Below are 20,334 nucleotides of genomic sequence, written 5' to 3'. Positions count from 1 at the left end.
TTATTCAGACCTGATTGGTGCTGTGCGTTTTCACACAGCAGTGATCAGGTCTGAAATGTGCATGCGCCGGCACCGCAGTTCGCTGGTGCACTGCAGACAGCCGACAGCCGTCTCAGCACTGCGATCGCCTCTGCCTGATTGACAGGCAGAGGCGGTTGCTGGGTGGGAGGGGGCGAGCTAGCGACGTTTAGCCACCGTTTAGGGAGTACGGTCCGGGCAATGCATTGGGGGGCGGGCTGCGGCAGCTGCCTGATGTCACACGCAGCCACTGCGACCCAGGCAGCGACGAGTAGTTCCCAGCCAGTAAGCAGGAGCTGCGCTTGCTTGGAGCTACTCCTGAAGTACAAAAGCATCGCCGCTGTGCGATGCTTTAGTGCTTGTGCAACAGGGCAGGGACTGACATGCGGGGCGGGCTAGCCCTGTGCTGGGCGTCACCCCGCATGTCAGTGTGACTGATCGTAGATGTGCTAAATTTAGCACAGCTACAATCAGGTCTGAATTAGCCCCAATATGTAGTACTGTTTCCTGCAATGCTTCCGCCAGTCATTACTAGAGAACAGCAGCAAAGTTTGATAAAGCTGTCTTCATATACCTAGTGTTTTTACACCATATGGTGTGAGATGATAGCACAACTTAGATACTCCACCACTGGCAGTGCTTCCCATAATTTCATACTTTTTCCTGAAAATGTCCTCTTATTCGCATCGTAGCCACATGCAGATTTGCTTATAGTGTCTAAGGTACTTTGGATTAATATTTTTGGTGCAAATTACTCCCATATTGTACTTTTGTCGCATTAATGAAGCGATTGAGACGTATATTTTGTGGAAAAGACTATGGCAGCGGCATTGTGGGGGTATGTTTCAAAGTTTGCAGCATGTCCAATGTGCCCCATTTGAGGATACATATATGTGGACACATCTGTATGTTTCTCCGGCATTATAAATGTGCTACCTGTACCTATAGCATGTTGATAAAAATGATATACAGGTTGAGTATCCCATATCCAAATATTCCGAAATACGGACATTTTTGAGTGAGACTGAGATAGTGAAACTTTTGTTTTCTGATTGCTCAATGTACACAAACTTTGTTTAATACACAAAATTATTCCAAATATTGTATTAAATGATCTTCAGGCTGTGTGTATAAGGGCCCTCATTCCGAGTTGTTCGCTCGCAAGGCGATTTTAGCAGTATTGCACACGCTAAGCCGCCGCCTACTGGGAGTGAATCTTAGCTTCTTAAAATTGCGAACGAAAGATTCGCAATATTGTGATTACACATCTCGTAGCAGTTTCAGAGTAGCTTCAGACTTACTCGGCATCTGCGATCAGTTCAGTGCTTATCGTTCCTGGTTTGACGTCACAAACACACCCAGCGTTCGCCCAGACACTCCTCCGTTTCTCCAGCCACTCCCGCGTTTTTCCCAGAAACGGTAGCGTTTTTTCCCACACGCCCATAAAACGGCCTGTTTCCGCCCAGTAACACCCATTTCCTGTCAATCACACTACGATCGCCTGAGCGAAGAAAAAGCGGTGAGTAAAAATCCAAACTTCATAGCAAATTTACTTGGCGCAGTCGCAGTGCGGACATTGCGCATGCGCACTAAGCGGAAAAACGCTGCGATGCGAAGAAATTTTCCGAGCGAACGACTCGGAATGACCTCCCAGGTGTATATGAAACATAAATGAATTGTGTGTATGTACACAAACTTTGTTTAATGCACTAAGGTGGTCATTCCGAGTTGTTCGCTCGCTAGCTACTTTTAGCAGAAATGCAAACACAAAGCCGCCGCCTCTGGGAGTGTATCTTAGCATAGCAGAATTGCTAACGAAAGATTAGCAATTCTGCTATTAAGTATTTCCTTGCAGTTTCTGAGTAGCTCCAGACCTACTCCTAGATTGCGATCATCTCAGTCCGTTTAGTTCCTGATTTGACGTCACAAACACGCCCAGCATCCGGCCAGCCACTCCCCCGTTTCTCCAGCCACTCCTGCGTTTTCTGCTGGCACGCCTGCGTTTTTTAGCACACTCCCGGAAAACGCTCAGTTACCACCCAGAAACACCCACTTCCTGTCAATCATTCTCCGATCAACAGAGCGACTGAAAAGCTTAGTTCGCCCGTGAGTAAAATAGCATAGTTTTATGTAAAATTGCTTAGCGCGTGCGCCCTGCAGTGCATACGCATGCGCAGAACTGCCGGATTTTAGCCTATTAGCAATTCTGCTAAAAATGGCAGCGAGCAAACAACTCGGAATGACCACCTAAGTTATTAAACATATTGGCTAAAAATACCTTCAGGCTGTGTGTATAAGGCATAGGTTCTCAAACTCGGTCCTCAGGACCCCAAACAGTGCATGTTTTGCAGATCACCCAGCAGGTGCACAGGTGTATTAATTACTCACTGTCACATTTTAAAAGATCCGCAGGTGGAGCTAATTATTTCATTTGTGATTCTGTGAGGAGACCTGCAAAACATGCACTGTTTGGGGTTCTGAGGACCTAGTTTGAGAACCTGTGATATAAGGCATATATGAAACATAAATGCATTCTGTCCTTAGACTTGGGTCCCATCGCCGTGATATCTCATTATAGTATGCAATTATTCCAAAATACAGAAAAATCTGATATACAAAATACTTGTGGTCTCAAGTATTTTGGATATGGGATATTCAACCTGTATAGCACTCCTGTAATAATTATGTGGCTTACTACAATACATCAAAAGTAAATGTTTCAAATAATGGTTGTACTTTGCCATAAACCCAAAACCCTGCGCTCAGAAGGAGTAAGTGGGTCTAATGTTTTGTGTAGGATCCACAGAAAGTGCTACTTGGACCAACATTCAATGGCCAATACTTTGGGTTTTTATTTAACGTTCTGGTACAGCAGAGGAATTGCTTATCTAGAAAAATGGAAATTAGATGGAATTTGATAGCAGGAACTCAGGACCTCAATTAACTGTCTAAAATCTGCTGCATTTATGGTGGATGTTGGACACAGATCTAATACTAGCATAGCCGTCATAGGGCCTGATTCATAATGGATCACTATTGAGACTGAGATAGCGATGTTCACAAATCTTCTATTGCTAAAATTTGCATGTGAAGAGCCACCCAGAAAGGATAATAGACGTCCACCAATGCATTTGCAAATCTCCCTATGCATTAGCAGATTCGCAATGCAAACGCAAAAAGAGAACACCATCGACATGTGCAGCTGACCCCAGCATACTCAAATCAATGAGAAAGCATTTGCCCCAGGCGCCATGTTTTTGAATGCAGCGTTTGCAGATGACGTCAGATACACTGAAAATGGCCATAACAAGCCTGCGTCTTTCCAACCACTCCCCACAAATGCCATGTTACCACCCACAAATGGTCACTTCCTGTCAATCAAAATGCGTACTCTTTACAAGTAGGCTACATACGCAAGGCGATTGCATTTTGGCCTTCATGCATGCGCAATGCGTTTTCAGCAAATGCACAGTCTGCCGACAATCGCTCACTGCATGCATTCTCACATTTGCAAACGGTAAATCACTGACACCATCACTGACACCATCAGGCCCATGGTGTCAGTGATCCACTGTGCGACTGTGAGACAGCTGTCATGCTTGCGCCCTCTTTCAAAGGATTGTTAAACAGTCAGTTGTTGTTTGAAATTACTAGTACTCTTCTTGGTCCCCTTCTCGGATGAAGATCCACCCCCAGCAGCAGCAGCAGGCCTAGTGCTGAAGGATTCTACGGAAGAGTCACCTAGCCTTATCCTGGATGCAGGACTACCTCCGATCAGTAGTGAGGATACTGAAGATGAAAGTGTTGGAGGTGGAGATTGCAGGTGCTGGGATCTAGGTGAGAGAATGGAGTTAGCTGATGTTGTACTGCGGTTGTTACTTTTTTAGCAAATGTTTTTTTATTTTCCCCAAAAACTTTCCATGAACTCACTGCAAATGATGTACATTAACAGGGAAGAGGTTTCTAGATGGTTAAAGTCCCTACCTCTACTTACTGTGTCTTTTAAAATGCTACAGACGGCTAGACAAGTGTTGTCAGGATTTAGGTAAAAATAATTCCACACACTAGAGGCAGATTTTTTTGTCTTATGCCTGGGCATGACAATGGCCTTCCTCTTATCATAGGCAATGACTGCTTCCACTGGTACCTGACTTATACAAACAACATCCTCATCATCATCAACATCCTCATTATCACTGGCATCAGCTACACAAATACCCCCCTCATCTTATTGCACTTCCACGGTGGCATACTCAATTTCTATGTCACCAGCTATATATCTGCTGCTCATCCCATTTGCAGAGGGTGCAGAAATAATGGAAGGGGGCTTCACTATGAATACAGTATCAGAAAGGTTGGACTCACACATAGCACTCATAGACACACTTAGACTCTCCTCAGAGATTTGTAAAACATTTTAACACAGTATTTTTTTCAGCACTGATTTCTGGATTTCTTTTTTTATGCCTCTCCTACACTTTGAGTGAGAAGGGCTTGCATTGTCATGAGAGACAGAAGAAGATGCCTCACTGACAGATGCAGAATCACAATCACCACTCATAAATATAGGCCAAGGCCTTTCCTTGCCACTGCGTGCGGTGAATCTCATGTTGGCAATTTAAGTTTTTCTGCAGTAAACTTTCCCTTTATTAGAGGTGTTTATTAATATATTGGTTGTTTGATTTCAGATGCCTGACTTAAACCCTCTATGCCCTTGGGCTTGTAGACTAGTAGCAGCGCTTGTATTTGGTTGCTGCTCCTGCTTGTCTATCAACTGATTGTAATCTATATCGACAAACACACATAAGTAGTACAAACAACAGATCAGTATATTTTTGTACTTTTTTTTAATTCACAGCTCAGCTCACACTGCGTGGAGTCACATCACTTTTATACTGTATTTATGTGAACAAATGCACAGGGGTACAGCACACATGTAGTACAAACAATAGAACAATATATATTTCGCTCTACTTTTTTTAACTCATAGCTCAGCTCACACTGTGTGGAATCACAGCGTGCTAATCTCTATTTCCGCTAAGTGACTGTATCTTTATATATTACCACCAGTGAACCAAGATTCCTAATTACTGCTACTTCATTAGTGGTTGCTAGTTGGAACTGTGTTCATCTCCCTTACTGTGGATACTACCTGTGGCTTACATGAACTATTCTATACAACCATTGCTACTTCATTAGTAGTTGCTGTGCTCTTCAAACATACATCCCTTGCTGTGAATAACTTCTGAGATTGCACTGTGTAGCTATACTATCACTAATGTTTTAAATTTATACTACCTGCATACTCCTCCCTGGAAGTATATTTAAAACCATTTGTTTCATTGTCTTTGGAGAATCCTCTGATTACTTAAAGTGTGTTAGTATTACCTTACCACAATATTGGAAGTATCCTGAATTACTTCTACAGCTATATCCTGCGATCTCCCGCTGATTATATAAGCCCCAACAGCCTCGAGGTTTAAGGCCTGGTGGGATCCTAAGTACTGGTGTGTGTATAAAACACTAAAGGAACAATAGGCAGTTGTTTATAGGCCTTAAGAGCCTCCCTAGTTGCTCTAGGCATTTTATGTAATTGTGCAGGAGTTTCATAACAGTTATTCATTGTCATGAATATGCAAAATGTCTGGAGTTGAGACCATTTGTGGAATTTCCATTTGGAAGCTGTTTCTGTGAATGCACAACATGCAGTCAAAGGAGCTCTCAGTGCAAGTGAAACAGGCCATCTTTAGGCTGCACAAGAAAAAACAATCCATCAGAGAGATGGCAGAACTTTAGGAGTGGCCAATAAATAAAGAATAGAAAGACCAAAACAGACTTTGCCCAAAAAAAAATCTTAAAAAGCCAGCACAGTTCTGGAACAGCATTCTTTAGACAGATTAATTTAAGATCAACTTGTATCAGAATGATTGGAAGAAAAAAGTACGGAGTAGGCTTGGAATGGCTCATAATCCAAAGCATCCCACACCATCTGTCATAACCCGTTCACATTAGCCATGTTATTGCCGGTTTAAGGGTTGTGACTCAGTGTTAAAGGGTCCCTGAAAAAAAAAGTTTGAATGTGTAACCTGGGTCATCGGACCCAGATCCCATTCAAACCCTATGGAGAGCTGGCTCACCAGTGCTTAGAGCTGATGTCAGCTGCAAGTGCTGGCAGAGCATAAACCCCATGTCCAGTCTGTGTAGTGAATGAGTTCCAAGCCGCAGCGACACGGCTTGAAACCCGTGTTCAGTGACCCAGTCTGGACCCGGAAATTTGGTGTGAAATGGGTAAACACGGTGGCAGTGTGATGACATGTTCCTGCATGTCTTCTACCGGGATTTGGACTATTGTGTATTGAGGCAGGTGGATGAAGTATTGAGATATAGTGGGCCAGATTCAATTCTCTTTGCAGGTACCCGTACCTGTGTCTGCCCACCGGCAGCTATTGAAATGTTGCTGCCTACAGGCGCGAGAACCTAATTTTCAGCTCTCTACCCCCAGTGGTTAAGCATGCATTTTTACTTGCCGAATACAATACTAAAGTCAGAAAGACCCAAGGACAACCACTGAAGACATCAGCAGTAAAGGCCTGTCAAAGGCTGCAAGGGATTCTCGACAAATTATTAAAAAAATAAAATTTTATTTATGATTATGTTAATTTGTCCAATTCATTTGAGCAGCAGCCTCCTGAATTAAAGTTGAAAGTCTGCACCTCAATTGCATCTCCATTGTTTCATTTCAATTCAACTGTGGTGGCATACAGAACCAAACTTAGGAAAATTGTATCAGTTTCCAAATATAAATGGACCTACTGTAACTGTATTTCTCATACGTCCTAGAGGATGCTGGAGACACTTCAAGAACCATGGGGTATAGACAGGATCCGCAGGAGACATGGGCACTTTAAGACTTTGAATGGGTGTAAACTGGCTCCTTCCTCTATGCCCCTCCTCCAGACTCCAGTTTAGATTATGTGCCCAGTGAGACTGGTCACACACAGGGTAGCTCTACTGAGTTTCTCTGAAAAGACTTTATGTTAGGTTTATTATTTTCAGGGAGCCCTGCTGGCAACAGTCTCCCTGCATCGTGGGACTTAGGGGAGAGAAGCAGACCTACTTCTGTGAGTTTCAAGGCTCTGCTTCTTTGGCTACTGGACACTATTTTCTCCAGAGGGTCTGATCGCTAGGTACGCCTAGATGCTCGTTCCCAGAGCCCGCCGTCACCCCCCTTGCAGAGCCAGAAGTCAGAAGACGGGTGAATAGAAGAAGATCAGAAGACTTCAGTGACGGCTTTGAGGTACCGCACAGCGGCCGCGCTGTGCGCCATGCTCCCACACACACAGGCAGTGTAAGGTGCGAGGTGCGGGGGGGGGGGCGCCCTGGGAAGCATATAAATCCTCAACAGCGACTGGCAAACGAATATATAAGTGCCCAGGTACTAGATTTAACCCCCGCCAGTATAAATATATGTAAGAAATAGCGGGGCTGAAGCGCGCCATTAAGTGGGCGGGGCTTCCCCCTCAAGCTCATTTCAGCGCCGTTTTCTCCTCACAGAGATGCTTGTCCTTCCATAACACTGCTGTACAGATCACAGTGGAAAAACGAGGGGGGGGGGAGGGGGGCACAGTTGTTTGGTGCATTATAAGTTAAAAACATACTTGCCTACTCTCCCGGAATGGCCGGGAGGCTCCCGAAAATCGGGTGACCCTCCCGGCCCCACGGAAGAGCAGGCAAGTCTCCCGGAACCAGCAGTCACCCTGCCCGTCCGCCCACTTACTGTGTAAAGTGGGCGGTTCGGGCAGTTGATGACGCGATTCTTGCTGAATCGCGTCATCATAGCCACGCCCCCTGCAGTGTAATGCCGGGGATCGCGGCATTACAGAGCGGGGGGCGTGGCTTAAAGGGTGTGGCGTGGTAACTCCGCCCCCGGTCCGCCCCCGTCCCACCTCCGGCCCGCCTCCTCCCCACGTCACAGCCTGTCCCTGCCCCCCTGCTGAGCCGACCTGGCTGCTCTCTCCCGCAGAGAGCAGCCAGAATATCGGCAAGTATGGTTAAAAATGAAATGCACACTATATAATGAGCGCTATGGAAATGAGCTGGTAAACTCCTTCTGTGTTTCCCTGACAGAATGTACTGGGGTCTATCCCTTATAGCCAGTGTAATGTCGGTGGGTGTTTGGTACACGTGTGTCAGCATATCTGAAGCTCAGTGCTCTGCTGTGGGAATGACTCTGTTGGCACCGCCGACTCCAAATGGTACTTGGTACATGTAAATAAGTGTCAACATGTCAGTAGATGTATGTTCTTCCCAAGAGAAAACTATATGGGAGACACAGACGTGTGCTGGTGACCCTGTCGGCACCAACAATATCTGACTGGGTAAAAATTGGCATGATAATGTGATGCATATAAGAAAGGGCTATACCTATATGTATATGTATGTATAGTAAGGTTGCATAGGTCTGTGGCACGAACACAGACGTAGTAATATTTATGGAGGGTGTCATATTCATAGAATAGATTTCCCTCAGATCCCTCGGGATTGCAAAGATGTTATTTTGCCCAGTTACTACTTCCGGAGATCGACACGAATACTGTTTCTTATGTCGACCATAATGTTTCCTGACTAGATCCACAAAATCGCCATTCAGTACATGTTTCATACACATTAAGAACGTATTAACGTCACTAGGGACCCTGCTGTTCCTGTCAAAAGGGATATTTATATATGAGTTATATATATAGATATTTGTGTGTATAGGTGTTTTTAAAGGTATATATATGTATATATATATAAAAAATTTATAATGAATGCTGAGGTAAAGTTATTCCTTCTCATGTGCTGAGCGGCCGTGACAAGATGTTTTCAAATCCTCACGAGGATTCCGAGTGTTTATTCTTTTCCCGCCGTAGATAAAATAAAGTGAGAGTCACCCCCTGTTCTGCACGGGGCCCTGTCACAAAGGATCGTATGCAGGAAGATATGTGATACTCTAATTATATGTCTGCGTGTACGTTGATTATACTTGCATTACGTGCGCATGGGGGAGTAGTTGTATGCGGGTACTCCTTAAGTTGGGTCAGACTCAGATCTATAACATTGCAGCAGACTGCCGTGCGACCACAAGGGATATAGGACTCTTGGGTTCGCGGGCCAATTCCATGGCGGTCTCGACTAGGAGGATTGTGGATTCACCAATGGAATGCTGAGGCTGACTCCGAGAAGAACTGGAGTCTCTTCCCTATGAAGGTGATACCTGGTTTGGGGATGGCCTTGTTAAGTTGATCTCGGCAGATACCACTGGTAAGTCTACCTTCGCCCTATGTTCCCTCACAACGGCTGGTGACGCATTATTGTAGGATGCAGTCATTTCGACCGAATAGATACGGATTTCCCTTTCTTTGCAGGTAGAGGAAGGTGAAAAGGTAAGAGGTCAGCAGTCTTATCAAGTTTGCAGAAGCAGAAATCATCCTCTGTTTCTGCCACATCCACCACATGACGCTGGGTCTATCTTGCGGTAGCCCACACCGGTGGGACCACGTATAATACTCTTCAGTCAGTCCTGGAATGGACATGGACCAGTGAGTTTAAGAATAGAGTCCCAAGGGGGACATACTGCAGTTTCCAAACGTTTCCCCTCACAGATTTTTCAAATAGACCTTACCGATTCTCCTCTGGACGGGGAGGTAGTATGCGGCGCCATACAAGAGTTGTGTCAGGATCAGGTCATTGTCCTGCTGTCCCGGGCACACAAAAAAAAGAAAAGAAAGAGGAAGCTGTTATTCAAGCTTTTTCATGCTCCCGAGGCCGGACGGCTCGGTCAGAACAATCCCATATCTAAAATCCCATAAATTTCTACTTAAGAAGTTGAACTACAAGCTGGAATCTCTCAGGGCAGGGATCTCCAATCTGAAAAAGGAAAAAGGGGGTCTAATTACGGTTTCTACCGCATTAGGCTTACCTGGGTTTGCTATTCAGGATTGTCATTACCAATTCACCGGAGTGATGGCGGTATGATGGTTTTCCTTCGATAGTAAGAGTCATTATTATTCTGTACTGGGACGCTCTTCTGATTACGGCGAGGTCAAGAAACCAAGTGGTGCAAAACGTTGCATTCTCCCTGACAGTTCTTCAACAAAGTGGTTGGCTCCTGAACTTGCCAGAATCACTGTTGATCCCAACGACGCGGTTGTCGGCGTTGGAAATACTGTTGGATACAGAACTGTTGAGAGTTTGTTTCTTCCAGTGGAAAAAGCTCTGAGGATCCAGAGTCGGGTCAGATCTGCAACAGGGTCAATCCATCATTACATTCCGTTGATTAAAAAGATGGTTGCGGCCTACAAGGCCATTCAGTGAGCAGGTTAAATGCCAGAGTGTTTTTAGCGGGACCAGTTGGACAAGTGGTCCGGTTCCCACCTGGGATAATCCTGTTTTTTCAAGACCAGAAATTCAATCCTGTGGTAGCGGCGCAGTTCTCATAAGCGCAGGTTCGGGTTCCAGGACTGGATCCTAGGGACCACGGATGCATGCCTTCGAGGCGGGGGAGCTGTCACACAGGAGGAAAACTTCCAAGGAAGAGGGTCGTTAGGATACTTGTCACCACATTAACGGTCTAAAGGTAAGGGCCGTTTATAACGGTTTTCTACAAACAAAAAACCGAAGCAGCAATGGCAGAATCCAGAAAGATTTTCCGCTGGGCGACAAAATCATATGCGCGCTCTGTCAGCCATGTTCGTTCCAGGAGTGGACAACTGGGAAGTAAGCTTCCTCGGCAGACACATTCTCCATCCAGCAGAGTGGTGTCTTCATCCAGAGGTTTTCACAGAAGTGACAAGTCGTTGAGGGATTCCTAAATTAGACAAGATGGCGTCTCGCCTCACAGGTCAAGGGACCCTCAAGCAATAGCAGTGGACGCCCTAATGACTCCGTGGATGTTTCAGTCGGTCTATGCGTCCCCTCCGCTTCCATTTTTTTTCTTCCAAAAATGCTAAAGATCATAAGAAGAACAAAGGTTCAGGTGATCCTCATTGTTCCAGACTGGCCTAAGAGGACCTGGTATCCGGATCTTCAGGTGAACGCCGGATCCTAACCGAGAGGATAGTTCCAGTGAAGTCATCCCTACTTTTCTTCTGACCAGTAGAGGAGTAACTCAAAAACATTACCACCATATTTGGAGAAAGTATGTGTCTTGGTGCGAATCCAAGAAGGCTTCTACGGAAGATTCCAGTGGGATCGTTTTCTCTTCTTTTTTCACAAGATGGTGTGGATGCGGGTCTTAAGTTGGGCTCGATTAAGGTTCAGATTCAGCCTTATCGGTTTTATTCCAAAAACAATTGGCCTCCTTTACAAAAGTTTGAACTTTCGTAAAAGGAGTGTTACACATCCAACCTCCCTTTGTGCCCCCCTGGAGCTCCATGGGGTCTTAACATGGTGTTACAGTTCCGGCAATCTCATTGTTTTGAACCTTTACGTAAGGTAGAGTTGTAATTCGTCACTTGGAAAGTGGTCAGGCTGTTGGCCTTGGCATCCGCAAGGCGGGTGTCTGAATTAGCGGCTTTGTCCCACAAGTGCCCCTATTTAATCTTCCATACGGATAGAGCGGAGTTGAGAACTCGTCAGCAATTTTCTGCCAAAAGTGGTTTCATCGTTTCACATGAACCAACCTATTGTGGTGCCAGTGGCTACTGAAGTCTTGACGGAATAGAAGCCTCTCGATGTGGTCAGAGCTTTGAAAATTTATGTCGCCAGAACGGCTCAGATTAGGACAACAGAGGCTCAGTTTGTCCTGTATGCTCCCAACAAGATTTGGGCTCCTGCTTCCAAGCAGAATATTGCATGCTGGATCTGTAATACGATTCAGCAGGCTCATTCTACGGCTGGATTGCCGTTACCGAAATCGGTGAAGACCCATTCTACCAGAAAGGTGGGCGCATCCTGGGCAGCTGCCCGGGGGGTCTCGGCATTACGGCTTTGCCGAGCAGCTACTTGGTCGGGTTAAAACACCTTTGCGAAGTTTTACAAGTTTGATACCCTGGCTGATGAGGACCTCTTGTTGGGTCAATTGGTGCTGCAGAGTCATCCGCACTCTCCCGCCCGTTCTAGAGCTTTGGTAAAAACCCCATGGTTCTTGAAGCATCCCCAGCATCCTCTAGGACGTATGAGAAAAATAGGATTTTAGTACCTACCAGTAAATCCTTTTCTCCTAGTCCGTAGTGGATGCTGGGGACTCCAAAAGGACCATGGGGTATAGACGGGATCCGCAGGAGCTTGGGCACACTATAAAGACTTAAACTGGTTGTGAACTGGCTCCTCCCTCTATGCCCCTCCTCCAGACCTCAGTTATAGGAACTGTGCCCAGGAGAGACGGACATTTCGAGGAAAGGATTTTTGTTTAATCAAAGGGCGAGAAACATACCAGCCCACACCACAACATACCGTACAACTGGAGTAGTATAAAACCAGATAACCGTATGAATTAACAACAGCAACAAGCTGAAGAAACTAATACACAACCCATGTGTAAACAAATACAACCAGTAATACAACAACTGCAAGTAACAGTCCGCACTGGGATGGGCGCCCGGCATCCTCTACAGACTAGGAGAAAAGGATTTACCGGTAGGTAGTAAAATCCTATTTTCGCTTACGTCCTAGAGGATGCTGGGGACTCCAAAAGGACCATGGGGTCTATACCAAAGCTCCAGACAGGGCGGGAGAGTGCGGACGACTCTGCAGCACCGATTGAGCAAACATGAGGTCCTCATCAGCCAGGGTATCAAACTTGTGAAACTTAGCAAATGTGTTTGAACCCGACCACGTAGCTGCTCGGCAAAGTTGAAGTGCCGAGACCCCTCGGGCAGCCGCCCAAGATGAGCCCACCTTCCTGGTAGAATGGGCTTTTACCGACTTCGGCAATGGCAACCCAGCCGAAGAATGAGCATGCTGAATCGTATTACAAATCCAGCGTGCAATGGTCTGCTTGGAAGCAGGATGACCAATCTTGTTGGAAGCATACAGGACAAACAAAGCCTCTGTTTTCCTGGTAAGAGCCGTCCTGGCGACGTAAATTTTCCAAACTCTAACAACATCAAGAGATTTTGGAACCGTCACAGCATCCATAGCCACAGGCACCACAATAGGTTGGTTAATGTGAAAATAAGAAACCACCTTCGGCAGAAATTGTTGACGAGTCCTCAATTCCGCCCTATCTGAATGGAATATCAAATAAGGACTCAGTGCCGTAACTAGACATTTTAGCGCTGTGTGCAAGAAACGGCATCGGCGCCTCCCCCGCAAAACAGGGGCAGTGCGTGCTGTAAACGCGTGCAAAAAATGTAGGGGCTTGGCTTCATGGGGAAGGGGTGTGGCCACAAAATAATACCAATTCATATAACGGTGCACAGTAGTCTCCATTATTCAAATAACACCGCACAGTAGCGCCACTACACCAGGTAGAGCCCCTTTTACACATTACAGCGGACAGATTCCCCTTTTTACACATTACGGCAGACAGCATCCCCTTTTGCACATTTTGGTAGACAGCGTCCCCTTTTTACACATTGCGGCAGACAGCATCCCCTTTTACACATTAAGGCAGACAGCGTCCCCTTTTACACATTAAGGCAGACAGCGTGCCCTTTTACACATTAAGGCAGACAGCGTGCCCTTTTACACATTATGGCAGACAGCGTCCCCTTTTACACATTATGGCAGGATAGGTCTTCCTTTTACACAGTATGGCAGGCAGATTCCACCTTACACCCCCCTACCCTTAGAGTATAGTGTAGTGTAGTGTACTGTAGTGAAGTGTAGTGTAATATAGTGTAGTGTAGTGTAGTGTCTGTGTAGGCACTTATGTGATGTGTACGTTCTTCCAGCGCTGTTGCCGGCTCCTGACTCCTCTGCACAGTCTGTCCACTTCACAGGAAGAGAGGGGGCGAGCTTCGGGAGCACAGCAGCGCAGGGGGGGATATCCTGTTCAGCGCTGCTGCTGCTGACTTTACACAGCATGACAGCGAGCGATCAGCGGCTCCAGCTGGTCAGAGCTTGGGGCTGCTGCGGGCGCAAGGAACAGGGGAACGGAAGCAGGAGGGCGGTCGTCAGCGGGAGGGATATTTCGGCCACTCAGGGTGTATGTAGAAGGTGAGCCCACAGGGCAAGTGCGCTGTGGGCAATGCACCTTCTGCACACACCTAGTTACAGCCCTGTAAGGACTCTTGTGAGACAAGGCCGCCAACTCCGACACTCGCCTGGCAGATGCCAGAGCTAAAAGCATGACCACTTTCCAAGTGAGAAACTTTAACTCAACCTTATGCAAAGGTTCAAACCAGTGAGACATAAGGAACTGCAACACCACTTCAAGATTCCATGGCGCTACAGGCGGCACAAATGGAGGATGGATATGCAGCACTCCCTTCACAAAAGTCTGAACCTCTGGAAGGACGGCCAATTATTTTTGAAAGAAAATAGATAAAGCCGAAATCTGCACTTTTATGGAACCTAATTTCAGGCGTGCATCGACGCCTGCCTGCAAAAAATAAAGGAAATGACCCAGCCGAAATTCCTCCGTAGGAGCTTTCTTGGCTTCACACCACGACACATATTTTCTCCAAATACGGTGATAATGCTTCGCCGTGACCTCCTTTCTAGCTTTAAGGAGAGTGGGGATGACCTCCTCGGGAATACCCTTCCTAGCTAGGATTTGGCGTTCAACTTCCACGCCGTCAAACGCAGCTGCGGTAAGCCTGGAAACATGCAGGGCCCCTGTCGTAACAGGTCCTCTCTTAGAGGAAGCGGCCAAGGATCTTCTACTAGCAATTCCTGAAGAACCGGATACCAGTTGCCAATCTGGAACGACAAGTATTGCCTGAACCCTTGTTCGTCGTACGATCCTCAGCACCTTTGGGATGAGAGGAAGCGGAGGGAACACATACACCGACTGAAACACCCACGGAGTTACCAGGGCGTCCACTGCACTGGCTTGGGGGTCTCGTGACCTGGAACAATACCTCGGAAGCTTCTTGTTGAGGCGAGACGCCATCATGTCTATCAGAGGAAGTCCCCAGCGCTCTGTCACTTACGCAAATACCTCTTGGTGAAGGGCCCACTCTACCGGATGTAGATCGTGCCTGCTGAGGAAGTCTGCTTCCCAGTTGTCCACGCCCGTAAGGAAGACTGCTGACAGAGCGCTCACGTGCTGTTCCGCCCAGCGAAGGATTCTTGTGGCCTCCGCCATAGCCACCCTGCTCCTTGTTCCGCCTTGGCGGTTTACGTACGCCACCGCTGTTATGTTGTCCAACTGGATCAGGACAGGACGACCTTGAAGAAGGCTCTTCGCTTGTAGGAGGCCGTTGTAAATGGCTCTTAGCTCGAGAACATTTATGTGAAGACAAGACTCCTGGTTTGACCATTTTCCCTGGAAATTTCTTCCTTGTGTGACTGCGCCTCAGCCTTGGAGACTTGCATCTGTTGTCAGCAGGACCCAGACCTGGATTCCGAATCGGCGTCCCTCTAGAAGGTGAGAGCTTTGCAGCCACCACAGGAGAGAAATCCTGGCCCTGGAGGATAGACTGATTTTCCGATGCATGTGCAGGTGAGATCCGGACCATTTGTTCAGTAGATCCCACTGAAACACCCGGGCATGAAACCTGCCAAACGGAATTGCTTCGTAAGCCGCAACCATCTTCCCCAGAACCCGAGTACATTGATGAATCGACACACTTGTCGGTCTCAGAAGTTCCCTGACCATTGTCTGTATTTCCAGAGCTTTGTCCTCCGGAAGAAACACTCTCTGCAACTCGGTGTCTAGAATCATGCTCAGAAAGGGCAGCCGAGTGGCCGGGATCAACTGAGACTTTGGCAAATTTAGTATCCAACCGTGATGTCACAGAACTGACAGGGAGAGATCCACAGTTCTTAACAACTGCTCCTTGGACCTCGCCTTTATCAGGAGATCTTCCAAGTACGGGATAATTGTGACCCCCTTGCTTGCGCAGGAGGACCATCATGCCATTACCGTGGTGAAAACACTCGGGCCGTGGAAAGCCCAAACGGCAACGGCTAAAATTGGTAATGACAATCCTGTACCACGAACCTCAGGAAGGCTTGATGAAGGGGGAATATCGGGATGTGTAAGTAAGCATCCTTTATGTCGACTGACGCCATAAAATCTCCCCCTTCGAGGCTGGAAATCACCGCTCGAAGAGACTCCATCTGGAACTTGAAAGTTTTCAAGTATAGATTGAGGGATTTTAGGTTCAGAATCGGTCTGACCGAACCGTCCGGCTTCGGCACCACAAAGAGGCTCGAATGGAACCCTTTCCCCCGATCTGACGGGGGAACCAGCATCACGACCCCCTGTTGACACAACTTTTGTATCGCAACTCTTACCACCTCTCTTTCGGGAAGAGAAGTTGGCAAGGCCGACACGAAAAACCGGTTGGGGGGCATCTCCTGAAACTACAGTCTGTACCCTTGGGACACTATGTCTAAGACCCAAGGATCCATAGCCGAACGAACCCAGACCTGACTGAAGGATCGGAGACGACCCCCCACCGGTAGGGACTCCCCCAGGGGAGCCCTAGCGTCATGCGGTGGACTTTGGTAGAGGCAGGGGAGGACTTTTGGTCATGGGTGCCTGATACTGCAGGCGGCTTCCTTCCCCTACCTCTACCCTTTGAAGCGAGGAAGGACGAGCCCTTACCTCTTTTGTATTTATTAGGCCAAAAGGACTGCATCTGCTGATGGGGTGCCTTCTTCTGTTGTGTGGGAACATAAGGAAGAAAAGATGACTTACCCGCTGTAGCAGTCGACACCAGGTCAGCCAGGCCTTCACCGAACAAGACACTACCTTTGAAAGGAAGAGCTTCCATATTCTTCTTGGAGTCGGCATCAGCATTCCATTGGTGAATTCACAGCGCCCTCCTGGCCGAAATCGCCATGGCATTGGCTCTTGATCCCAAGAGACCAACATCCCTCGCCGCATCCTTTAGGTAATCTGCAGCATCCTTAATATAACCAAGAGTCAGAAGAATATTATCTTTATCAAGAGCATCCATATCAGAAGCCAAATTTTCAGCCCACTTTGCAATAGCACTACTCACCCATACCGACGCCACAGCAGGTCTGAGCAATGCACCAGTATTGACGAAAATGGACTTCAAAGTCGTCTCCAGCTTACGATCCGCCGGATCATTGAGGGCAGCTGTGTCAGGAGACGGAAGAGCCACTTTCTTGGACAATCAGGATAGAGCCTTGTCCACATTTGGAGACGACTCCCATTTTTCCCTATCGTCAGAAAGAAAAGGATATGCTATCAAAATTCGCTTGGGAATCTGCCACCTTTTTTCAGGCGACTCCCAAGCCTTTTCACAAAGCGCATTCATTTCTTGAGAGGGGGGAAATTTTACCTCAGGCCTTTTCCCCTTAAATAAACAAACTCTTGTGTCAGGAACGGCAGGTTCCTCAGATATACGTAAAACATCTTTAATGGCAATAATCATATACTGAATACTCTTTACAACCCGTGGATGCAAAGAAGCCTCATTTAAATCGACATCGGAGTCAGAGTCCGTGTCGGTACCTGTATCTGCCATCTAGTTAAAAGCACGCTTCTGTGACCCTGAGACAATGATACCTCCACTGACTGCCTCCATGTTTGTGTCTGAGAATCTGTCTGAGAATCAGATTTATTCAGCCTCTTTGACAATAAAGCCACATTTGTATTCAGTGTACTCAGCATAGTCATCCAATCAGCCGTCGGCTGTGCCGACAGACACATACTTAAATCTTTTTCTGCAGCCCCCATAACTTCCACCGGGGAGGAACACCCAGGCTCAGACATGTTGACACCTCATGTTGACACACTCACACTCACAAACCCGGGGACAGACCCACAGAGAAGCCCTTAGGTAGACACAGAGAGAGTATGCCAGCTCACACCCCCAGCGCCCATACACTAACCGAAGCTAGGAATATGTTCAGCGCCGGCAATATAATTGAAAAACACCAAATTTTATGTGCCCCCTCCCGTTTTTCCTCCCCATGTACTTGTGGGAGCTTGGAGGTCCAGGCGGCGTCTCTGTAGCGCTGGAGATAGGAGAAAATGGCGCTGGTGAGCAAAGTGTGGCTAAGCCCCGCCCCCTTCCCGGCGCGCTGTAGCCCGCTAAAATTTGAATCTGTAATCTGGTGGGGGAACTCTATACAGTGATCGGACACTGTATAGCCCATTTTTTGCCAGCCAAAACCTCAGTAACTGCTGCCCAGGGCGCTCCCCCCTAGCGCCCTGCACCCTGCGAGTGCCGTTGGTGTGTGGGAGCATGGAGCGCAGCGCTACCGCTGCGCTGTACCTCCGTTACTGAAGTCTTCTGCCGTCACTGAAGTCTTCGGTTCTTCTAATACTCACCCGGCTTCTTTCTCCTGGCTTCTGTGAGGGGGGTGACGGCGCGGCTCTGGGAACAAGCAGCTAGGCGAACCAAGTGATCGAACCCTCTGGAGCTAATGGTGTCCAGTAGCCTAAGAAGCAGAGCCCTTAACTAAGAAGAAGTAGGTCTGACTTCTCTCCCCTCAGTCCCACGATGCAGGGCGCCTGTAGCCAGCAGGTCTCCCTGAAAATAAAAAACCTAACAAAAGTCTTTTTCCAGAGAAACTCTGTAGAGATCCCCTAGTGTGTGTCCAGTCACTCCTGGGCACAAAGTCTAACTGAGGTCTGGAGGAGGGTCATAGAGGGAGGAGCCAGTTCACACCCAGTTTAAGTCTTTATAGTGTGCCCAAGCTCCTGCGGATCCCGTCTATACCCCATGGTCCTTTTGGAGTCCCCAGCATCCTCTAGGACGTAAGAGAAATAGGATTTTAATACCTACTGGTAAATCCTTTTCTCTTAGTCCGTAGCGGATGCTGGGCGCCCGTCCCAGTGCGTACTGTATCTGCAGTTATTGGATATGGTTACACACATGGTGTGTTGCATTTAAGTCAGCCTATTGCTGACGTTATTCATGCCGTGGCATGCGTTATGCTGTTATTGGTTGTGTTTACACACAGGTTGTGTTATGCTTTATGTCAGCATATTGCTGCATATTCTTCATGCCGTCGGCTGGTGTTCTATTGAATGCCACGTTCTGCGGCATACTGGAGGTGTGAGCTGGTAAGATGCTCACCGTGGTTTAACAATAAATTCTTTCCTCGAAATGTCCGTCTCCCTGGGCACAGTTACTTAAACTGGAGTCTGGAGGAGGGGCATAGAGGGAGGAGCCAGTTCAAACCCATTCAAAGTCTTAAAGTGCCCATGTCTCCTGCGGATCCCGTCTATACCCCATGGTTCTTGAAGCGTCCCCAGCATCCTCTACGGACTAAGAGAAAAGGATTTACCGGTAGGTATTAAAATCCTATTATTCCACAAACCATACTCAGGGTTACAAAGCAGACACTGTACTGATCTACAGAAAACAGATCATAACGTAGAAGTGCTTACCCCCAGTGCTCAAATGTTAGAGCTGCAGAAATTTCCTTTCTTTTTTCTGTACTTCAGCACTGACAATAACAAATCCTTCACCTTTTTTCCCTTTATATAAAAGGTGTGCTAAATACTAGTGATGAGCGGGTTCGGTTCCTCGGAATCCGAACCCCCCCGAACTTCACCCTTTTTACACGGGTCCGAGGCAGACTCGGATCCTCCCGCCTTGCTCGGTTAATCCGAGCGCGCCCGAACGTCATCATCCCGCTGTCGGATTCTCGGGAGATTCGGATTCTATATAAGGAGCCGCGCGTCGATGCCATTTTTCACTCGTGCATTGGAAATGATAGTGAGAGGACGTGGCTGGCGTCCTCTCACTTTGTTTCAGGGGGCTGCAGTGCAAATATCTTTATTCTGGGGACCAGCAGTATTATAGGAGGAGTACAGTGCAGAGTTTTGCTGACCAGTGACCACCAGTATTATACGTTGTCTGCCTGAAAAACGCTCCATATCTGTGCTCAGTGTGCTGCATATATCTGTGCTCACACTGCTTTATTGTGGGGACTGGGGACCAGCAGTATTATATAGGAGGAATACAGTGCAGAGTTTTGCTGACCAGTGACCACCAGTATACGTTGTCTGCCTGAAAAATGCTCCATATCTGTGCTCAGTGTGCTGCATATATCTGTGCTCACACTGCTTTATTGTGGTGACTGGGGACCAGCAGTATTATATAGGAGGAGTACAGTGCAGAGTTTTGCTGACCAGTGACCACCAGTATTATACGTTCTCTGCCTGCAAAACGTTCCATATCTGTGCTCAGTGTGCTGCATATATCTGTGCTCACACTGCTTTATTGTGGGGAC

General features: G+C 47.3%; 1 long non-coding RNA gene across 1 annotated transcript in view; it reads right to left on the bottom strand.

The window, feature by feature from the left end:
* Positions 1-2,858: 2,858 nt before the first annotated feature.
* Positions 2,859-20,334, bottom strand: part of LOC134930262 (uncharacterized) — a 66,854-nt gene continuing 49,378 nt past the window's right edge. Inside the window, exon 3 of the long non-coding RNA XR_010178676.1 lies at positions 2,859-3,851. This is a non-coding gene — a long non-coding RNA (uncharacterized LOC134930262). The remainder of the gene's footprint in view (positions 3,852-20,334) is intronic.

Source organism: Pseudophryne corroboree, chromosome 1 (assembly GCF_028390025.1).
Source record: "Pseudophryne corroboree isolate aPseCor3 chromosome 1, aPseCor3.hap2, whole genome shotgun sequence".
Classification (NCBI taxonomy): domain Eukaryota; kingdom Metazoa; phylum Chordata; class Amphibia; order Anura; family Myobatrachidae; genus Pseudophryne; species Pseudophryne corroboree.
This window is presented reverse-complemented; position numbering and strand designations above follow the sequence as displayed.